Below are 20267 nucleotides of genomic sequence, written 5' to 3'. Positions count from 1 at the left end.
ATACTTTGTGGTTCTACCAAAAAATAAGAGAGTATTTCGTAAAACATTATCTGGCATAAAACATAGCTTTTGGGAGACCATGAACACAGGCTACGTTATTTTAAAAGTAGCTATCCATGATTTCGAGCCCTTAGTCTATAGGTTGTGAAAATGCTTTCCAGTGCTGGTGCGACCTTCAAATGAATGATATTAAAATCTTCCCCCGCACAGGGGAAGTGGCTGCCCAGCATACTGAATCCAAACTCGCACATTCAGCAGGAATACAAGGGATGATGAAGTTGACCACAATCTGCCAAGATGAACAGAAAGACCACCAGGGAATAAAGAACTGACCGTCAATCCAACATCTGAAGCTAATATAAGAACGCGTCCTTGCTCACAATGAATGTTGGACTGTCATCGGGACATTAGCCACTTTTAGTAAGCAGGTGGCTTGTGAGCCATTTTGGTCAATTGTGCAAGTATATAATGGGCTATCTTGAGAATTCGACACATTTGTGACCTCCATTTAACTATGTTTGAAAAGTTAAAGTCTTTTAAGAGAACGGATAAGAGTGTAGTGCGGTTTCCTGAGGTGTATGAATCGTCATACTGTACAAGAGGTAAAATGACTACTTTTCATCCCATTGCAGTTTCATCTTTTTGCTGCTGGACATGACCATAGACATTCCAACACCAATATCATGGGATCGCTTCACCTACCATGCTACAAATGACCATTGCAAATCTCAAGGGCCACGCGCATCAGTTCTTATTGCCATTGGCCCTTTTGGAATGATGCATGGGGATATATCTACAGAAACTCAGTTTTGCTATGATATGTTGTGTTAATTCTTTGTCTAAAGCCACAAGCGTAATCTGTGTGCCTACTGCCAGGGTAGGAATAGTCCAATGGTTATGTCACCAACATTGAAATGGGTCAACCTGGTTCTGACAGGGCACAACCCCTGTCTAAAAGAGCTTCAATAGGAAGCCGGTATTGGTCTGAGGAGTCCAGCAGGGAGCTGGTTAATTGCAGCTACAGACAGTTAACCAGTCTCCACCTGGCTCATCAGACAGATAGAAAAGCTCCTGCTTACACTGCAGGGGATCTCTTGAGCACAGAAGGACTGTGCTGCCTGCAAGCAAGACACCCTGAAACCAGACCCTCTACATCCAGGCTGCAGCGGACCCTGGAACCCCCCAGAGTGTGACCCCCAATGACATAAAGGGTCCCCTGGTTACAGGGTACCGCTTTGGACTCTGGGGCCATAGGTTGGTAAGACGTCTATCCCCCCAGCCCTGCAGATAGGGACTGGGGGAGTGAGTTATCCCTTACACAGGGATAGGTGGGTAAGGGGCGTATCCTCCCAGCCCTGCAGATAGGGACTGGGAGAGTGAGTTATCCCTTACACAGGGATAGGTGGGTAAGGGGCGTATCCTCCCAGCCCTGCAGATAGGGACTGGGGGAGTGAGTTACCCCTTACACAGGGATAGGTGGGTAAGGGGCGTATCCCCCCAGCCCTGCAGAGAGGGACTGGGAGAGTGAGTTACCCCTTACACAGGGATAGGTGGGTAAGGGGCGTATCCTCCCAGCCCTGCAGATAGGGACTGGGAGAGTGAGTTATCCTTACACAGGGATAGGTGGGTAAGGGGCGTATCCTCCCAGCCCTGCAGATAGGGACAGGGAGAGTGAGTTACCCCTTACACAGGGATAGGTGGGTAAGGGGCGTATCCTCCCAGCCCTGCAGATAGGGACTGGGAGAGTGAGTTATCCTTACACAGGGATAGGTGGGTAAGGGGCGTATCCTCCCAGCCCTGCAGATAGGGACAGGGAGAGTGCGTTACCCCTTACACAGGGATAGGTGGGTAAGGGGCGTATCCTCCCAGCCCTGCAGATAGGGACTGGGGGAGTGAGTTATCCCTTACACAGGGATAGGTGGGTAAGGGGCGTATCCTCCCAGCCCTGCAGATAGGGACAGGGAGAGTGAGTTACCCCTTACACAGGGATAGGTGGGTAAGGGGCGTATCCTCCCAGCCCTGCAGATAGGGACTGGGAGAGTGAGTTATCCCTTACACAGGGATAGGTGGGTAAGGGGCGTATCCTCCCAGCCCTGCAGATAGGGACTGGGAGAGTGAGTTATCCCTTACACAGGGATAGGTGGGTAAGGGGCGTATCCTCCCAGCCCTGCAGATAGGGACTGGGGGAGTGAGTTATCCCTTACACAGGGATAGGTGGGTAAGGGGCGTATCCTCCCAGCCCTGCAGATAGGGACTGGGGAAGTGTGAGTTACCCCTTACACAGGGATAGGTGGGTAAGGGGCGTATCCTCCCAGCCCTGCAGATAGGGACTGGGAGAGTGAGTTATCCCTTACACAGGGATAGGTGGGTAAGAGGAGTATCCTCCCAGCCCTGCAGATAGGGACTGGGAGAGTGAGTTACCCCTTACACAGGGATAGGTGGGTAAGGGGCGTATCCTCCCAGCCCTGCAGATAGGGACTGGGAGAGTGAGTTATCCCTTACACAGGGATAGGTGGGTAAGGGGCGTATCCTCCCAGCCCTGCAGATAGGGACTGGGGGAGTGAGTTACCCCTTACACAGGGATAGGTGGGTAAGGGGCGTATCCTCCCAGCCCTGCAGATAGGGACGGGGGAGGTGAGTTACCCCTTACACAGGGATAGGTGGGTAAGGGGCGTATCCTCCCAGCCCTGCAGATAGGGACTGGGGAAGTGAGTTATCCCTTACACAGGGATAGGTGGGTAAGGAGCGTATCCTCCCAGCCCTGCAGATAGGGACTGGGGGAGTGAGTTACCCCTTACACAGGGATAGGTGGGTAAGGGGCGTATCCTCCCAGCCCTGCAGATAGGGACTGGGGGAGTGAGTTATCCCTTACACAGGGATAGGTGGGTAAGGGGCATATCCTCCCAGCCCTGCAGATAGGGACGGGGAGAGTGAGTTACCCCTTACACAGGGATAGGTGGGTAAGGGGCGTATCCTCCCAGCCCTGCAGATAGGGACTGGGGGAGTGAGTTACAAAGGGATAGGATGTTTATTTATTTGATTCCTTTCTTAAAGATTTACTGTTTGAAGCTACAAGCTGAATAAAAACTATGGTTTATTTCCCCAAAATATATAATAATAATAATTATATATTATAATAGCATGTTCTTGTATAGCGCTGATAGTTTTACAGAGACATTTTGCAGGCATAGGTCCCGGCCCCGTGGAGTTTATAATCTATGTTTTTGGTGCCTGAGGCACAGGGAGATAAAGTGACTTGCCCAAGGTCACAAGGAGCCGACACTGGAAATTGAACTAGGCTCCCCTACCTTACACTCAGTGTCAGTCAGTGTCTTTACTCACTGAGCCGCTCCTTCTCCCAGGCTCCCCTGCCTTACACTCAGTGCCAGTCAGTGTCTTTACTCACTGAGCCGCTCCTTCTCCCAGGCTCCCCTGCCTTACACTCAGTGCCAGTCAGTGTCTTTACTCACTGAGCCGCTCCTTCTCCCAGGTTCCCCTGCCTCACACTCAGTGCCAGTCAGTGTCTTTACTCACTGAGCCGCTCCTTCTCCCAGGCTCCCCTGCCTTACACTCAGTGCCAGTCAGTGTCTTTACTCACTGAGCCGCTCCTTCTCCCAGGCTCCCCTGCTTCACACTCAGTGCCAGTCAGTGTCTTTACTCACTGAGCCGCTCCTTCTCCCAGGTTCCCCTGCCTCACACTCAGTGCCAGTCAGTGTCATTACTCACTGAGCCGCTCCTTCTCCCAGGTTCCCCTGCCTCACACTCAGTGCCAGTCAGTGTCATTACTCACTGAGCCGCTCCTTCTCCCAGGCTCCCCTGCTTCACACTCAGTGCCAGTCAGTGTCTGTACTCACTGAGCCGCTCCTTCTCCCAGGTTCCCCTGCTTCACACTCAGTGCCAGTCAGTGTCTTTACTCACTGAGCCGCTCCTTCTCCCAGGCTCCCCTGCCTTACACTCAGTGCCAGTCAGTGTCTTTACTCACTGAGCCGCTCCTTCTCCCAGGTTCCCCTGCCTCACACTCAGTGCCAGTCAGGTCTTTACTCACTGAGCCGCTCCTTCTCCCAGGCTCCCCTGCCTTACACTCAGTGCCAGTCAGTGTCTTTACTCACTGAGCCGCTCCTTCTCCCAGGTTCCCCTGCCTTACACTCAGTGCCAGTCAGTGTCTTTACTCACTGAGCCGCTCCTTCTCCCAGGTTCCCCTGCCTTACACTCAGTGCCAGTCAGTGTCTTTACTCACTGAGCCGCTCCTTCTCCCAGGTTCCCCTGCTTCACACTCAGTGCCAGTCAGTGTCTTTACTCACTGAGCCGCTCCTTCTCCCAGGTTCCCCTGCCTTACACTCAGTGCCAGTCAGTGTCTGTACTCACTGAGCCGCTCCTTCTCCCAGGTTCCCCTGCTTCACACTCAGTGCCAGTCAGTGTCTTTACTCACTGAGCCGCTCCTTCTCCCAGGCTCCCCTGCTTCACACTCAGTGCCAGTCAGTGTCTTTACTCACTGAGCCGCTCCTTCTCCCAGGTTCCCTGCTTCACACTCAGTGCCAGTCAGTGACTTTACTCACTGAGCCGCTCCTTCTCCCAGGCTCCCCTGCTTCACACTCAGTGCCAGGCAGTGTCTTTACTCACTGAGCCGCTCCTTCTCCCAGGCTCCCCTGCTTCACACTCAGTGCCAGTCAGTGTCTTTACTCACTGAGCTGCTCCTTCTCCCAGGTTCCCCTGCTTCACACTCAGTGCCAGTCAGTGTCTGTACTCACTGAGCCGCTCCTTCTCCCAGGTTCCCCTGCCTTACACTCAGTGCCAGTCAGTGTCGTTACTCACTGAGCCGCTCCTTCTCCCAGGTTCCCCTGCTTCACACTCAGTGCCAGTCAGTGTCTTTACTCACTGAGCCGCTGCTTCTCCCAGGCTCCCCTGCTTCACACTCAGTGCCAGTCAGTGACTTTACTCACTGAGCCGCTCCTTCTCCTAGTTTACCTAGATTAGCCATATCTCCCTAGTTATACCACTGCACGTCACCTACACGGATTCACTCCCATTGCCAGCTTCTTGTGAATTTGGGAAAACCACTTTCTCTCGCTGGTCACCTCCCCGAAAGGTCCCGACCTCCCTCATGGAGAGTAAGGAATGATTGGTAATTTATTGTTTCAAGTGCTGTATTGTTTCATTTTGTCAACACACGATATGTATATTTTAAAAAAGTTAGGAAAGCAAAAGAGAAAGAAGAAATGGTGAAAGGTGGTGGTCAGTGTTACATCTGGCACAGCTGGACGGTGCGGATGGGTCAGTTTTGCCCACGTGGATAATTTGGAGGAATGTGAGGGGTTCAAAGGATGCACTCTCAGGTCAGAGCCAGGTATGGGGGGCCAGAGTGTGTCCACCTAAAATGGACCCCTGGAGTTATGGACCAAGAGTGCTCCCTGGGACAGGAGCAGCGGTCAGCATTGTCAGGGTCACCAGTTTTGGAGCGACCTGCTGACCAGGGTCAGGGAGGTAAAAGGCAGTGGTCACTTGAACCCAAGTTAAAGGTGTCTGTGTTTATTGCAATTGGTGGGTACACAGAAGGGTCAAGAATAGAGGGCACAAGGGTCAAGGTTAAGTAAAGTAACACTTTCTCCTACACTTTGTATCTTATATCTATATACAGTATTACTGACCAAGATAGAGTCAGCATGTGTGCTATGATGAAATAGGTTTTGGTTATTTAATATAAAGAAGTGCCAGGGTTTGCAGAAATAGCGAGTCTCCCATTATATTATACACTACATTACCATTACAACACGACCTACATTTTATTTGAATAGTTTCCATTCTACATCAGCATCCCAAATATACACCTTTATTGAGCCATTGTACGTTTTCTTTTAAAAATAATAATAATAATCTTCCAGCCCTGAAAACATTTGCATGTTAAGTTTCTTTGTCATTATTTGGGAATACAAAGCTAGGTGCTGTGCTCGACTCCTAGCCGCAGATGTGGAAACGCCGTGATTTATTCATTTGTTATTCACAGAACAAAATGAAATTGCATTGTTCCGAGCCCGGCAAATGTGGGCAGAGAAAGGAGGGTACGGGAGCGGTGGGCAGAAAGTTTCGCATAGCTGCACTTGCAGAAGGTTTTATTACATAGAGAACAGTTATTCAGCGAAGTAGGAGGAGCAGACACAAGCACACAGCCACGTCCCAAAGATATATCACAAATAAGCGCAACACACAATGGGCTCTGGTGATTAAGTTGTCTTTCTGTGTTATTGAAATCTGACAGGTTGAGAAACCAGTCCGAATGTGATATATATAGGGAGTTATAGGGAGAGGTTATAGGAGCAGTTAGGGGAGGAGTTATAGGCGCAGTTAGGGGAGGAGTTATAGGAGCAGTTAGGGGAGGAGTTATAGGAGCAGTTGGGGGAAGAGTTATAGGAGCAGTTGGGGGAGGAGTTATAGGAGCAGTTAGGGGAGGAGTTATAGGAGCAGTTGGGGGAAGAGTTATAGGAGCAGTTAGGGGAGGGACGTTACTTTAAATGTTTTTGTTTTTGTTTTTTTACCAGGATAATATAAAAACAAAACTGTACTGAAAATGAAGGGAAAAAATAACACAAAACAGCATAAAAATACTCTCATAAAAGGTTAGATCTGCAACGTGTATTTTTCAAGTCTAGTATCACAGATTTGACCTTTCAAAACATTATCACTTTCACGTACAGTATACATACACACACAAATGCACAGACACACTCACAGACACACATACACAGTCACGCACATACACACATACACACACACATACACACACATACACACACACACATACACATACACACACCTATCAGTCGCACACTAAACATGTTCACAGTGGTGTAATAGCAGCTGTAACATCACATCCTCACAGTCATCTAAGGAGTGTTAGGAAAAAGGATTTTGGTGTCAGATTATAAAACGACAATACTACACTGCTTATTTACTGTGAATTACCTCTGTGCATCGTGACTGGGCCTTTACCCCCACTGCTTTGCAGCGTCCTGCAGTAGCCGTAGGGTTAAATGTTACGTTACTTAACCCTTTAGTTGCCAGAGGGGTCAGCGAAGAATTATATGGATCAGATCTTGAGTGTTATGAAATTGTGGAATATTTGCAATATTTGGAAATGGGGGGCGGGGATCCGACTCGAGTCGTGGGTAACGAAGTAAACAATTGATTGATCAACACTTCCCCATTGCGAGGCCCCCTAAGAAATTCAACTGGCCGACCATGTGGGATTGCGCCTTTAAATAGGGGTTAAAGATCAATCCTTTCGGTCAATGTGAAACTTCAAAAGTTCTGGCGTGGGATTTAATTTTTGTTGCAGATCATTCCAATATAAAAAAAAGTTAATCTGTTGCTCACGACTTCGGCGCGTCTCCGGCGCGGCTTGTCAAACACAACATTGTTGTTATTTTTAAATGTCAGTGAAAATTCATCGTGCGCCACAGATTACCTGCGACGTAGACTAGTAAATGATGGATATGTTTCCATTTTTACCAGAATCCCCGTAAACAAACAAAAACAAAGTGTTTCTCCAGGCACTGAGGGGGTTAAAATCGCAGAGAGCTTGTTAATGGGGATTGCCGCTTTGAAAGACAATCAGAAACAGCGCAGTAAAAAGGAGGTGCGTTATCTGCTTTAAAATGCATCACATTGAGCTCCCTGTCAAGGTCATTTTTGAAGGACAGCATCAGATCCCAGACTGCCTGTGTAAAACCCCACTGTAACACTCAGAGGGGCCAATTCTGGGGCACCTAATTATATGGCCATTCCCATGTAGCAGTGATATAACAAAAATATATCACTAAGCAATTTATCAATGTAATTAGTTTCCATAGAAAGGCTTAAATGACTGTTAAATTACAACTTTCATTCATTTGCGTCCTAATATGTGCTTTTCCCAAATTAACTTATTTTTACATACAATTATTTTTGCTAGCGCTCTTCTCCCCCTCTTTCCTCTCCCCTCCTCTCCCCTCCTCCCCCTCCACTTCCCCCCTCTCCCCTCCACTTCTCCCCTCTCCCCTCCACTTCTCCCCCCCCTCTCCCCTCCACTTCTCCCCCCCCTCTCCCCTCCACTTCACCCCTCCCCCTGCAAAAAAATAATATTTATCCCAGTGGTCAAAATGGCTTTAAAAATAGTACTATAACTATATGTGACTTAAAGATCGACACTTATATAACACTGGGGCGAAGATTTTTGGACTGTATTTTTGAAAGATTTCAGCACGATTTATGCTATAAAAATAATAGGAAAAGGGGGCGGGACTTCTACGGGAAACCTCTTATTCGTTCAAACACAAGATGGACTAGTAAGGCTGTAAAGAAAATAAAAAGTAGCTGTACTGTGGGAGAGAAAATAATAAAGCAGTGGTACTCTGTAACTCCTCTCTGCATCCCCCCTTCGCACCATCCCCCCCTCTCACCATCCCCCCCTCCCACTTCTGGGTTCCACAATTTACGCTGTATGAGACCAGGAATAAAAAAAAAGGGGGGGTGGGGGGAGCCATTTATATTCATCTCGTGGCCCTGTCAAGTCGGTGAAGGATTAACCCCCCAATGTGAACGTTAGCTCCTCTCCAATGAATAACCTATCCATCCCGGTAAAGCTAATTGGTACTAAAATGAATTGACACGCTGTCAAAGTTGGCGCTCGTGTCTAGACTCGGATTAATTTGTCTGGAATTCACAAGGATGATTTACGGTGTTATGACCGTGTAGCGTCTTGCTGTATGCTATGCGCCACGCTTTCATTAGCAGAGGGTCCTGGGGCGCATGTGAAAGGGGTTAAACTGCTCAGGGCCAGAAGGGTTTACGGTAGGTCTTCTGTCTGTTGGCGGCTTAGAATGATCAATATGTGATATGTGTCATGGGGTCTGGTACACTTGGGGTACCATGACGTAATGGCTCCACCGTGCCCAAACAGGGCTTCCCCTCCCCCCCAGCTTAGATTGCATGGGAACGCAGGACGCGATCTGAAGTATAAGGACACGGTCGAGGACTCCGCTTCCGTTCCTGGGTCAGGGCCTCCGCCATCATGTGACCGCGCTCTGCCGGAGAGGCCGTGTCACTCAAAGGGTAAACATGTCTTCATTAGTAGAGATGCGCCAACTGGTTGTAGGTTAATACACCATTTTTTTTGTTGCTAATTTTGCGTAGATTCAGCCAATTTGCGGAGCTTTTGAGGGGAGGGGAGTTCTGAAATACGTTTTCTGAAGAAGAAAAAAACATTTAGCAAAAAATGGCCAAATGTTGCTATTTTCAGCCAGTTGCACAAAGTAAGGTTTGGCGAATAAAAAAGAAAGTGATAAAACCACCGTGCATGAAACATAAGAAAAACCCAAAACGTGCCTTTCCCCACAGTCACTCGGCGTACAATGCTTCCATTGCAGCCAGGGAGTCTGGGTAATGGCATGCAAATGAGCACACTGCTCATGCTCATTTGCATGTCATTACCCAGACTCCTTGTGCGGATCTGTTTGAGACATGTGTCTTTTTTTTATTATCTTTGCTGAATGCTATTTTTTTTACAATTCTTTTTATTTTATTGACCCGATCTTTTGTGAACCTGATCTGCTAAATTTCAAAAGGCCTCGTTTTATCTTTAGGTGACCAACCACACCCAGCTTCTCCTCCCTTCTCCCCCCAACCAACAAACACACTTACACTGGATATCGGGTTAAATGGACCACAACATTTACTCAACATATACAAGGAATAGACCTGTCCGCTCCCCTAAATCTAACCAAATCATGCCGGCCACTAGCCGTACCATCTCAGTCTCCCCGTTACCACCACACGTCACAGCGGCATGTGCCAACACCACCATGTGACCACCCATGTTTATTGCCCACAGCGAGATTCCTGCCAACCCAATAACCAATTGCATTTAAGCAAACATCTTGTATCTCGAGAGAAACCAGTGTAACGCCCCCACCACCACTCCACTCCTTCCCAATTCCCGTCTCGTCCATTTTCTACGTATGTGTTCATATTCTTTTTAAGGTGAATGTTTTATGTACCAGTAGCTATCCCTTTAGGGAGGGAGGGAGGGATAGAAAACACAACATGTTACTCCCGCCAAAGTGTGTCGTTTTCCTCTCAACTGTCACTCTTAAAGCGATTAGCCCATCCGTTAGCCCCTTCCCCGTTCCCAAACCTTCCAATCCAGTCTCTTCTACATTAAAATATAACCCTTAACAACCACCAAAGACCTCTCTCTACAGGTCATGCACCCTCTCTGTCCTATGGAAATGGGGACTTTGATGTAGGCTCCAAGGGCTTCCTTTTCATGCATCGCCAATCATTAGGTCACTTTGGTCCTTTCTGTTACTATCTATTAGACATGTCCATTTCATTGGCTGAATTTTGGTCCTACATGAACTGCATGGGACTGACCCTTTTAGACATAGAGCTGTCTTTGTCAATTTTGATCCCACATGAGATTAAACTTCATCCATCATGCCATTGTCATTAGGTCACCTTGATCCTATGTGGCACTGATCCATTACCCCATTAAACATGTCACCTTTGTCCTCAATGAAACCGGCCCTTTAGTCCATTAAATAGATATCCGTCATTAGGTCACTTTGGTCATACATGGGACTGACCCTTTAGCCCATTAAATATATACTTGCCATTTGGTAACTTTGATCTGACCATGGACTGACCCATTAAATAGTCTTACTACTAAACTTTATTTAGTTGGTGTTTATTTGCCTGCTTAACCCTTAATGTTATTGTTTGTAGATTTTCCTAAATAGCCCCAGGGAAGCTGGGTCATAGGTCACCAATACGAATTGTTTGCCGGCAGCTTCATGTTGGCTGACATTTCTAATTTGTCCAACAGGATGCACTGCTGCTGTAATGTTAACAAAGTACTACATGTATCTGACTTTACAATGCAGATTACATCGCATTCTTTATTGTTTCCAATTTTTTTGCACATAAAAAAACCCTATAAAATAAACAGGTATAAATAAAATTAAATCTCCACCAGCACTTATGGTAATTTGATTCCTCTGGATATGAATATTAAATACACAACGTACGATGAATACTGTACATTAATGAATACTGTACATTATAACCCTGTTTTGATGTTGTCTTGGGTCCACTTCACTTTAACCATATCAAGGGCCGCGTTTTTGATCGAAACGTCGATATATTTTAATAAAAAGAATAAAAATGTTTAACCTACTCGAAGCTGTGTGCAGCGCCCGGTTTATTCTACAATGATATATATATATATATATATATATATATATATATAAGGTGAATGTGCACATCCCTGAGGAAGGCCACATGTAGCTGACCGAAACGTTGGATGTAGTGCCTTGGTTTTTGTTACCTCAATACAATAGTCGTTTCAATCTGGCTGTGTGCTGTCTCTTCTTTCCGGATGAACTTCTGGTAATACCTGCTGTCTATTTATGCATATGGGATAAGCATCAGTATATTGTTGTGTTCAGAGTGCCTGCTGCCCTTGTTTTATTAATATATATATATATATATATATATATATATATGCAAATATAACTGTATGCTCATCTGCATGTCTTAGGCAGGTCTGCAATATATATATATATATATATATATATATATATATAATCAAAAAATAAATAGATGATACCGTTCTATGGCTAACGAAATGCTTTTATTTGTGCGAGCTTTCGAGATACACTGATCTCTTCTTCCGGCGATGTTACAATGAATGAAGCAAAAGGTATACTTAAAAACAGTGTCTCTTGGAATGTTATCTGTGCTGTTCCTTCCCCCGGTGTGGATGTGTTTTATGGCTAGAGGTGTCAAAAGGTTACTTTCTTCACTTGCTTTCAGTAACCTTATCTGAGATAAAGTGATTTGCCCAAGGAGCTGACACCGGGAATTGAACCAGGCTCCCCTGCTTCAGTCTCAGTATCCTTGTATAAAGAGTCAGTGTCTCACTCACTGAGCCGCTCCTTCTCGCTTTTATATTTGGCGAAGCAGCCGGTCGCGCCGGTTTCAGGCAAACGTCCCCGTTGACTTTGGCACATATAAAAGCCGCCCCTGGGCGTCGGTACAAGATAAGAACAAAGGACTGTGCTCTGATTATGATGTTATTTTACTGCTTTCAGAAATGCATGACAAAGGGTGGATCAATTGACAGAAGTGTTTGAAAACGAGTGTCGCCAGGAAATTGTATATCACAACGAACGGAGATCAAATCCTTGCCGTCTCCTTTGTTCTCCGTAATAAAGAGCAACAGGTCTTTTTGGAGTTGGGTTGGAGAGGTGATCGTTTCACTTTTATTATACAAAGCACGATGGAGGTAATTTATCTAACAGACATCAGTTTGCTAATTGGATGTAGGAGTACCACAGTGTAGAGACTATACACGTATTTAAAAAAAAATCTTCTTTATATCCTTAAATAGTGAGTTTAAAACTGAGAAGGATCTAAATGATGTATTTTACAATATATTGTGACATTATTATGGACCATAGCACAGATACTGTATGTGCCACCAGCTGAAACTACTCTAGAATTCTAAGAAACCAACCTTATCCCTCCCCCTCTCACCCCTGGTGCCGCCTTCTCTCTCTCCCACCCTCTTCTCCTCCCCTCCCCCTCTCCCTTCCATCTTTTACTACCTTATGATGTCCCCAATTCTTTCCGCCTCTCTCTCCCCTTCTCCAGCTTTCTTACTTTGTCCTCACGTGCCAACTGACTTCCTCTGTTTCTCTCTGCGTCTGCTTTCTGCGCAAACTTTATAGCTATATGACTCCTTATCTGCCTCCAGGCTGTGTGCATTATGATGTCACCAGATATATAACCTACCTGGTACAACACCCAGTAGATGACTTTGCTTGTCATAGAAATTGTAATAACTCATAGAATTCAAAATAGATTGTATCCAAACCCAGACACAAATCCGCTCCCTGATCTCAGGAACCATAGTGCAAAATGTGGTTACGATATCTTAAGTACATTGATGTTAATTTGAGACGAATGTCACGGGTCTGATCTTGTGGCTTGCTAATAAGGGTGGGCTTGCTATGGGTAAGGAAGCATTTGGAAGCATCTCTCCCCTGTTCAGAGACTCTTAGGAAATGCAATTTGTGAACATATTCCAGAGAAACAATCGGCCCCACACTGAGCTTTCGTGCCATTCTTTGCCGGATTGAAACGGGCTGCCCCAGCGCATTGTAGTAACGCGCGCCTCTGAACTCTCTGCGTTTTGGAGCTGGTAGTCCAGATGATCGCAGCGTTGGAGTGTTTGTTCCAGTTTCATGGGGTTGCAATGAAAGTGCCAACCTTAAGCAAGTCTGGTTTCACGACTCTTATCCCTCAATGAGCGGGACGATCGTGCGTCAACAGCAATGGCATTGCCAAGAGCCAATCAATGAAGAGAATTCTGTTATGGGAGGAGCGTTACCGAATGTCAGGGACAGTGTTATACAGAGGGAAATAACCTATTTAAATCTATTTCTCTACGTTAAGAAGCCCCCTTTTTGAGCGAACGAGGGGGCGGAAGGGCTCGCAGAAAATTGCAGCGTTTTAATGAGATTACAATCCACAGTACAAACAAATCCCAGTTTGAAATGAAGTCGGATGGAATGGAAGTTGAAAAACTAATTAAAGTTTTCAACTCTTCCTAAATAGGTCAGTGCAGAGAGAGTAACAATTTTGCCATCACGGCCTAATCAGATATCTCATGCTATTCAGCGACTCTAATTGCTTCTGTGAGGGGTATAATACTGTGTGTATTTGGTTATTTCTTCCTTTCATAGTCTATGTCAGGGGCGGCCAACTCCAGTCCTCAAGGGCCACCAACAGGTCAGGTTTTCAGGATATCCCTGCTTCAGCACAAACGGCTGAGTCATTATGACTGCACCACCTGTGCTGAAGCATGAATAGCCTGTAAACCTGACCTGTTGGTGGCCATTGAGGACTGGAGTTGCCCATCACCCCCCCCCCCCTTCTTATCATGGCCCGGAGATTTTACTTGCCTTTGATTCACTCGTTCCCTTTTTGTGTTCCCGTTTTTTATTGTGCCCATCGGAGACGAAGAGTGAACTTTCCATCACAGTGACTGCTAAATAAAGCCCAGCGCTGAGCATTTCCTACTCTAAAAGGGCTCTAATTAATGTTATTAACGTCAAACAAATTAATTCATATTTATTTCTAAGCGTTGCAAACAAAAGATGTTCCACCTCTGTGCTTTGCATAATTGTGCTTTAAACGGCCATTCGTTACATTATTCATTTACTTTCTGCAACCTCCACGAACCTCATCATTAATTTACAGTGTTATGCAACATGCGTGGTGACCTTCACTCGTCAAGGTCACCTCCATTATATCGGTGCTAATGGGATATTTATTAGTGTGTAATAAGGCGCCTCCTTTCCCTTGAGTGCAAGCACCCTCCTGTTTTAATTAAGGATGTGTCTCACTCACAGATCTGGCATTCTGATTGGCTATTTTCATTTGGAAGATCCTAGCCAGGTAAGATCACAGGTGGTAGAGTTGTGTTGCTGGCTGTTCTTTTTAATGGATCACCGTCAAAATTCTTCATAGGATTCAACAACAAAGGAAAAAGTTGGATACAGTCAAAGCAGTGACAGGGTGGCATTTGTTGCCCATGGAGACTGTGATGGCAGATACAGTAGATACATTTAAGAAAAGGTTGGGCTTATTTGTTTTAGAAACGAAAGGTATACATGCATACATCAAAATAAGTCAACAGTAAGGATGGTGATCTAGGGCAGGGGCGTTCAAAGTGGGGGGCGCGGGGTGCCTCCCCCCCCACTTTTCTGGGGGGGACGCAGCGGCTGCAAAGGCCCCACGCTCTTCCCCATGGTATTTAAATGACCTGCCAGGGGATTGGTGGGGCCTCTGCAGTGTCTCCAACGATGACGCGTCAAATTACGCCACAGGTGATGTCACGTCGCGTGACCCCGCGCGTCATTTGACGCCGGATTTTTGGTAAGTGGGGGGGGGGGGGAGCGAGCACCGGGGCAGGCAGGCAGTGGGGGCGCAGTGCACAAAGTTTGTACCCCTGATCCAGGGGACATCTGATTATAACTTCAGCCAGGAAGGAACATTTGGTGAATGTGTCACTGGGGTGCGGGCGGCTTCCTCTGAATCAAGAGAACTATAACTATTGGATGCGTATCTCACCCAATTACAATTTAACCAAGGTTGAACGCGATGGATATTTGTCTCTTTTCAACCTACAGCATTTACTATGTTACTAAGCATAATGACAACGAAGGCAACGTAGCGCTCATTCATGTGAACGATAAGCTGCCTTAAAAGCTTTTGCTGCCACAAGGTGTGCAGTGTTACATCAAGAAGTAAACGGGCTGGGGTGCTCTTGGGAATATGCCTTTGCTTTTTCCTTACTAACTGTGCTGATCCAAACCTTACCTACAGTACCGCCATCTTTCCTGCTTCCTCTTGGGCTTCCAGTAACAAGAATCCATTTGCAGCAATAAGTCCTTGGATGAGTTTGTAGAACACAAGGGGAGGGCGGGGGGGGGGGGGGGTTTCATTTTCAAGCTCCATTCCGGGTCAACGTATCTTTGTGGCTGTGAGGGAGCGTGTGGAATCTGGGGGAGTGTTTGCTATGCATCGCCAATCAAAGAAACGTGTTTGTGCGTATCACTACAGAAGAAGGACCAGTAGCTATCTTTGAACTCGTTGAGTGTCCATGACCTCACGGGCTTTGGCACTCCATAAGCTTCGTCTCCTTTCCTAGGGGAAATAACGTCCCTCATTCCTTTGGGGTGCTGATTGCCATCCAGCTTTCAGAAGAACAGAACCGGTGGAGGACTTCTCCTATGGTTGCGCCATCACATGATCGCGAGGTTCCGGACAGGCTGGGCTACTCCTTGATCACCAGAGATCAGATTAATCTATCTGGCCCTGTGGGGCGTTCAGGTGGTTGGAACAAGGTGAGAATCCTGTTCCACATGTGGTATGAATGAGAGTGGTAGATTTCATATACACATTCATGTGCTGCCTCTCGACCTTTGTCCGTAGGAATCCTTGGCTTGTTCACTCAAGTTGCAAATTGTATCTCGTTCACTGCACAAGTTCTGCAGCGAACAGATTCCGACTTCAATGCGCGCCCTGCGCTTTCTCACTGTTTAATACCTGAGCAGCCTACGAGACTGAAGAAGCAGACTTCTGAATGACCTTTTTGTAGATCCCTGATAATAAACGTGCAGTAACATACAACATTGCAGAGTATAAATGTACTATTCCAGCTGGATGAATTAAGACTCGGATATTTACTAAAAGTCATTTTTACGGTACTAAGCATCACCAGAAGATGTCTAATGAAGAAGTCATGCTTAGTTCATTTGACCCACTATGGGTTCTCTGTATCAGAGCAGATTTGGAGTGTCATCTTGCGCCTATTACTGCCAAAGTATCAAAGTCTTTCCCCCAGCCTTGTATATTCCTGAGCCTTACTTAGAAATGCCATCTATATCTCATCAAAGTATTGTCTATGGTAAACATCTCACACACCCGCCATATTGTTTCCAGTTAAGTTTTTGGGGAAACAGGAAGTCCCAGATACTGACATGAACGTGAATCTTTGCTTGGGGAGGGGGGGGGGGACCCTCTGTTTCCTATCCATGTAAAAACAGTAGGGGGAATACTCACACATTAACTCACACTGATACACACATGTACAAAGATACACACAGAGCGGCACTTGTCTATATACTGTTACAGAAAGCTTACAGAATAAGCCTGGGTTTTGGTTTATTCAAGGTCTGTACCCTGGTTACTCTGAGCTGTCACACGCCTAATAATCCTTTATTCCTAGGCCACAGTAACCCCATAAACAGAGCGGTGAGCCCAAGCCCGGTTGCACCATCTGTTTAAAATGCACTCGGCACTCATGCAGAAAATGGCGCATGCCTCTCGCATTGAACCGTTACTAAGTGGAGTGCCATCTCTCCCCGGATCTCGTTTCAGCTCGGCCGCGGAAAGCAAATTCCCATAATCCTCTGTTTCTGCCCATGCGCGAACGCCAAAGCAAATGAGCATTATAAAAGGTTGGGCGGCTGCTCTGCTAGATCCGGTGAGACGGTGACGGCTTTATTCCAGATGTTGTCGGCCGACGCATAGTGCCGTAACGGCGGTTAAACCTCAGCGGTGGGGAGCCAGAAACCTTCGTGAAAAAAAGAGACTTTTAGTCCAGGAAATTGACCACGGTTGTAGAGGACACGATTTAAGTTTGTCTCGCGGATAAGGTGGCTCTGTTACAGGATTTATCACAGAGAGCGGCAGTTCTTCGAAGAAGGAAACTCGCGGTGGCGCGATGCATTGCAGGCCCGTCTGGCAGTGGAAGTGTTAAAGAATACGCTGCATTGCGTTGTACATCTAAATATAATGTAATTATCGAATCTCCGTGCCCCCATTGTACTGCGCTGCGGCATACGGTGGCGCTTCACAAATAAACATTAGGTATAATAGGGTGGGGCTGTAGGTTTGTGGAGGGTGAACTTTGAACAACATTCCTTTTATTTCAGCACCTTAGTCCTCTGCCAGGTTCAGTATGAGTCGTGGTAAGGATCTCGTAGTCTTCTGAATAAAGTCCGTGTGCTAGAGATATTACTAGAAGTGTATTCCAATGCGCTGAGCACTTACACGTGGAACACATGATTGTGTCATTGTAATTGAACTGTGCTTTAAAGGCAAACAGTAGATAAGCCCTTTTTGCGTTCGGATAATCCCCATCCTAACACCTGCCTTAAACTGAAGGCAGATTCATTTTATAGAGAAAGATCAACAATGCAGGAAATTTAAAAAGGATTTATTTGTTCACAGTCCGACTTCAAGTGCCATTATAAAACTTGTTAATTCACAACGAGACAGGGAACTGAGATAAAAACTCAGGGGAAATCTAGTTTTAAGCAAGAATGTTAAGCTGTTTGGGGTATAATAGATATTTTTTTTTAAAAAAAAGGCATTTTTCCATTTTCCATATGCACTGAAATACATAATTATATTATTGTTTGCATTTCTCCGATATAATATGGCCGAGCACACAGCTTTGTATATAGATTTTTTTTAAAGTACAATTCCCAATGTCACAGACCATATAATCTAATCTGTGGCGAGGTAAGGACCATATTTAGTAATCGGCTATTCCATAAGACGCCTTGTATCTTAGGCTGCGGCCATGGTGATCGCGATGAGGCTGTCTATGTGCCTCTATGAGGCTGTCTATGGAGCGCGCCAACGCGCACGGGAGCAGACGCGCCGTTGCTCGCGAATCAGGAGGAAACAGAAAATCTGTTTTCATGTGCGGCAGCCGGGTCACTTGAGCAGTTCGCCCAATGAGGGCGAACCAGCTCCGTGACATCACAGCCACGCCCCCTGACATGCCTCCCCATCTCCTCTGCATGCAGGACACAGATCTCTCCTGCTGCAGGTGGCGGGGAGAACCCGAGTGAACGCTGGCGACCTCTGCAGTGTTTACCATGGCCGCAGCCTTCCAGTGAGCGAGACGGCCGTCCCGTGAGCGAGACGGCCGTCCCGTGAGCGAGTCTGCCGTCCCGTGAGCGAGACGGCCGTCCCGTGAGCGAGACAGAGAAAATCTGACTATTCCTATCAGAATATGTTTTATTTCCGATGAGGAAGCGGAGACCTTTAGCGAGAGAAACATACGTCTTTCTCCACAGGAATTAGGTACCATAATGATCTAGCTGAGAGAACAAGCTGCTTAATTAAAACAGAGAAAAGGTTGCTGGAACTGAGAGCGCGCTGCTGTTCCACCCACGTCAAGCAGCAGAGCGAGGGGCCAGAGCACTGCAAGGAAGGAGAACACGGATAGTTTAGAGAGATGCAATGAGAGGCACAGCAATTACAGAAACAAATGGGCAGTCCAGGGCCCGGGATGCAAGGATACTAATCAATAAGGTTGTAAACTGGGTGCTGTTTTATACAGTATTGCAGCTGGGCAGTGGGTATAAAAGCACGGCCGCTGTGTCTTATTTCCACACATTCTAAACAAATGAAACAGGGCAACGGTTTTTTATTTTAACAAAGGTCTAGAGATGGCGTTCTTAACTCCAGTCCTCATGTGCTGTCCCCCCTCCTCCCCCCCCCCCCCCCCCAACAGGTCAGGTTTTCAGGATATCCCAGCTTCAGCACGGGTGGCACAATCAGAGACTCGGAGTAACCCAATATTGTACATTGATGTAGCCTCCCGAGAACCAGGGCAGGGACAGTTACATCATAATAAATTACATTTTATTCATTGGGTCCTGTCAATCAGACGCATACTGTACCGGTCACCATTTCAGGAACGCTTGGTCCTGACCTGGTTTTTAAACGCTCGTCCCTCACCGTTCCCAGATTCGTCGTCCTCGTCTCCGTATTTTATTTTGCCAAGTCGGACTGAGACTTTCAATCTCTATAAAGCTGTCAATTGTTTTTAGCAATTATCTAGGAGGAGATAATTATTCATCGAAACAACACACTTTCTAAAGTGCTAAGCTAAGAGGCAAGGTGACCCAACGCAGTAATCCACCACGAAGATTAGTAGACATCAAAGGGATCTTAACTTATTGATGTATTTTTTGTTACATAAATTAAAAGGCATCATACACATCGAACCATAAGATACGTCCGCTCTCCATGGTTCTGAAAAGTAGCCGGATGTTTGCCTTAAGGCCTCGTCCATAGTGCAAGATACGGAGCGAAGTGCATAGCTTACGCTACAAACGTGTGTATTCCAAAGCGCATGGCCATAGTGAGCGCGAGCTTGTACGTGCACATGAGATACAAGGATACCTGAAGCAGAGGAGACAAACTTGAGTGGCTAACAGCCAATGAAAATTGAGTAAGCTATTCTGCCTGGACACTGTTCAGATTACTTTTTGTCAGTTGAGTTGCGCTTGCTGTGATTATACGGACAACTCAACTATTGAAAATTTGATTTCTGAGGATTACAAACGTGACACACACACAGGCTCCGACAGATACACACACAGGCTCAGACACACACACACACAGTCACACAGGCTCAGACAGACATAGGGGCGTAACTACTGTGCCACTGAACCCTGCAATTGTGATTGTGTGTTGGTATTGGTGTGGATTGGGTGGGAGTGTGGGTGTGTGTGTGTTTGAGGGAGGGTGAAAGGAAAAGTAAGTAAGGGAGTGAGGCATGGGGGGAGAGAGGGACACAGTAAGGGTGAGGATGAGAAGGGGGACAGTGAGGGGTGAGAGTAAGGTATGTGAGAGCGGGAGAG

General features: G+C 46.5%; 1 protein-coding gene across 3 annotated transcripts in view; it reads left to right on the top strand.

The window, feature by feature from the left end:
• The window catches only part of SHISA6 (shisa family member 6), a 189660-nt gene that overhangs the window by 79021 nt on the left and 90372 nt on the right, over positions 1 to 20267 (top strand). The window lies entirely within an intron of this gene.

This window comes from Ascaphus truei, chromosome 22 (assembly GCF_040206685.1).
Source record: "Ascaphus truei isolate aAscTru1 chromosome 22, aAscTru1.hap1, whole genome shotgun sequence".
NCBI classification, from domain to species: domain Eukaryota; kingdom Metazoa; phylum Chordata; class Amphibia; order Anura; family Ascaphidae; genus Ascaphus; species Ascaphus truei.
The sequence above is the reverse complement of the archived record's forward strand: the minus strand, read 5'-3'. Positions and strand labels throughout refer to the sequence as shown.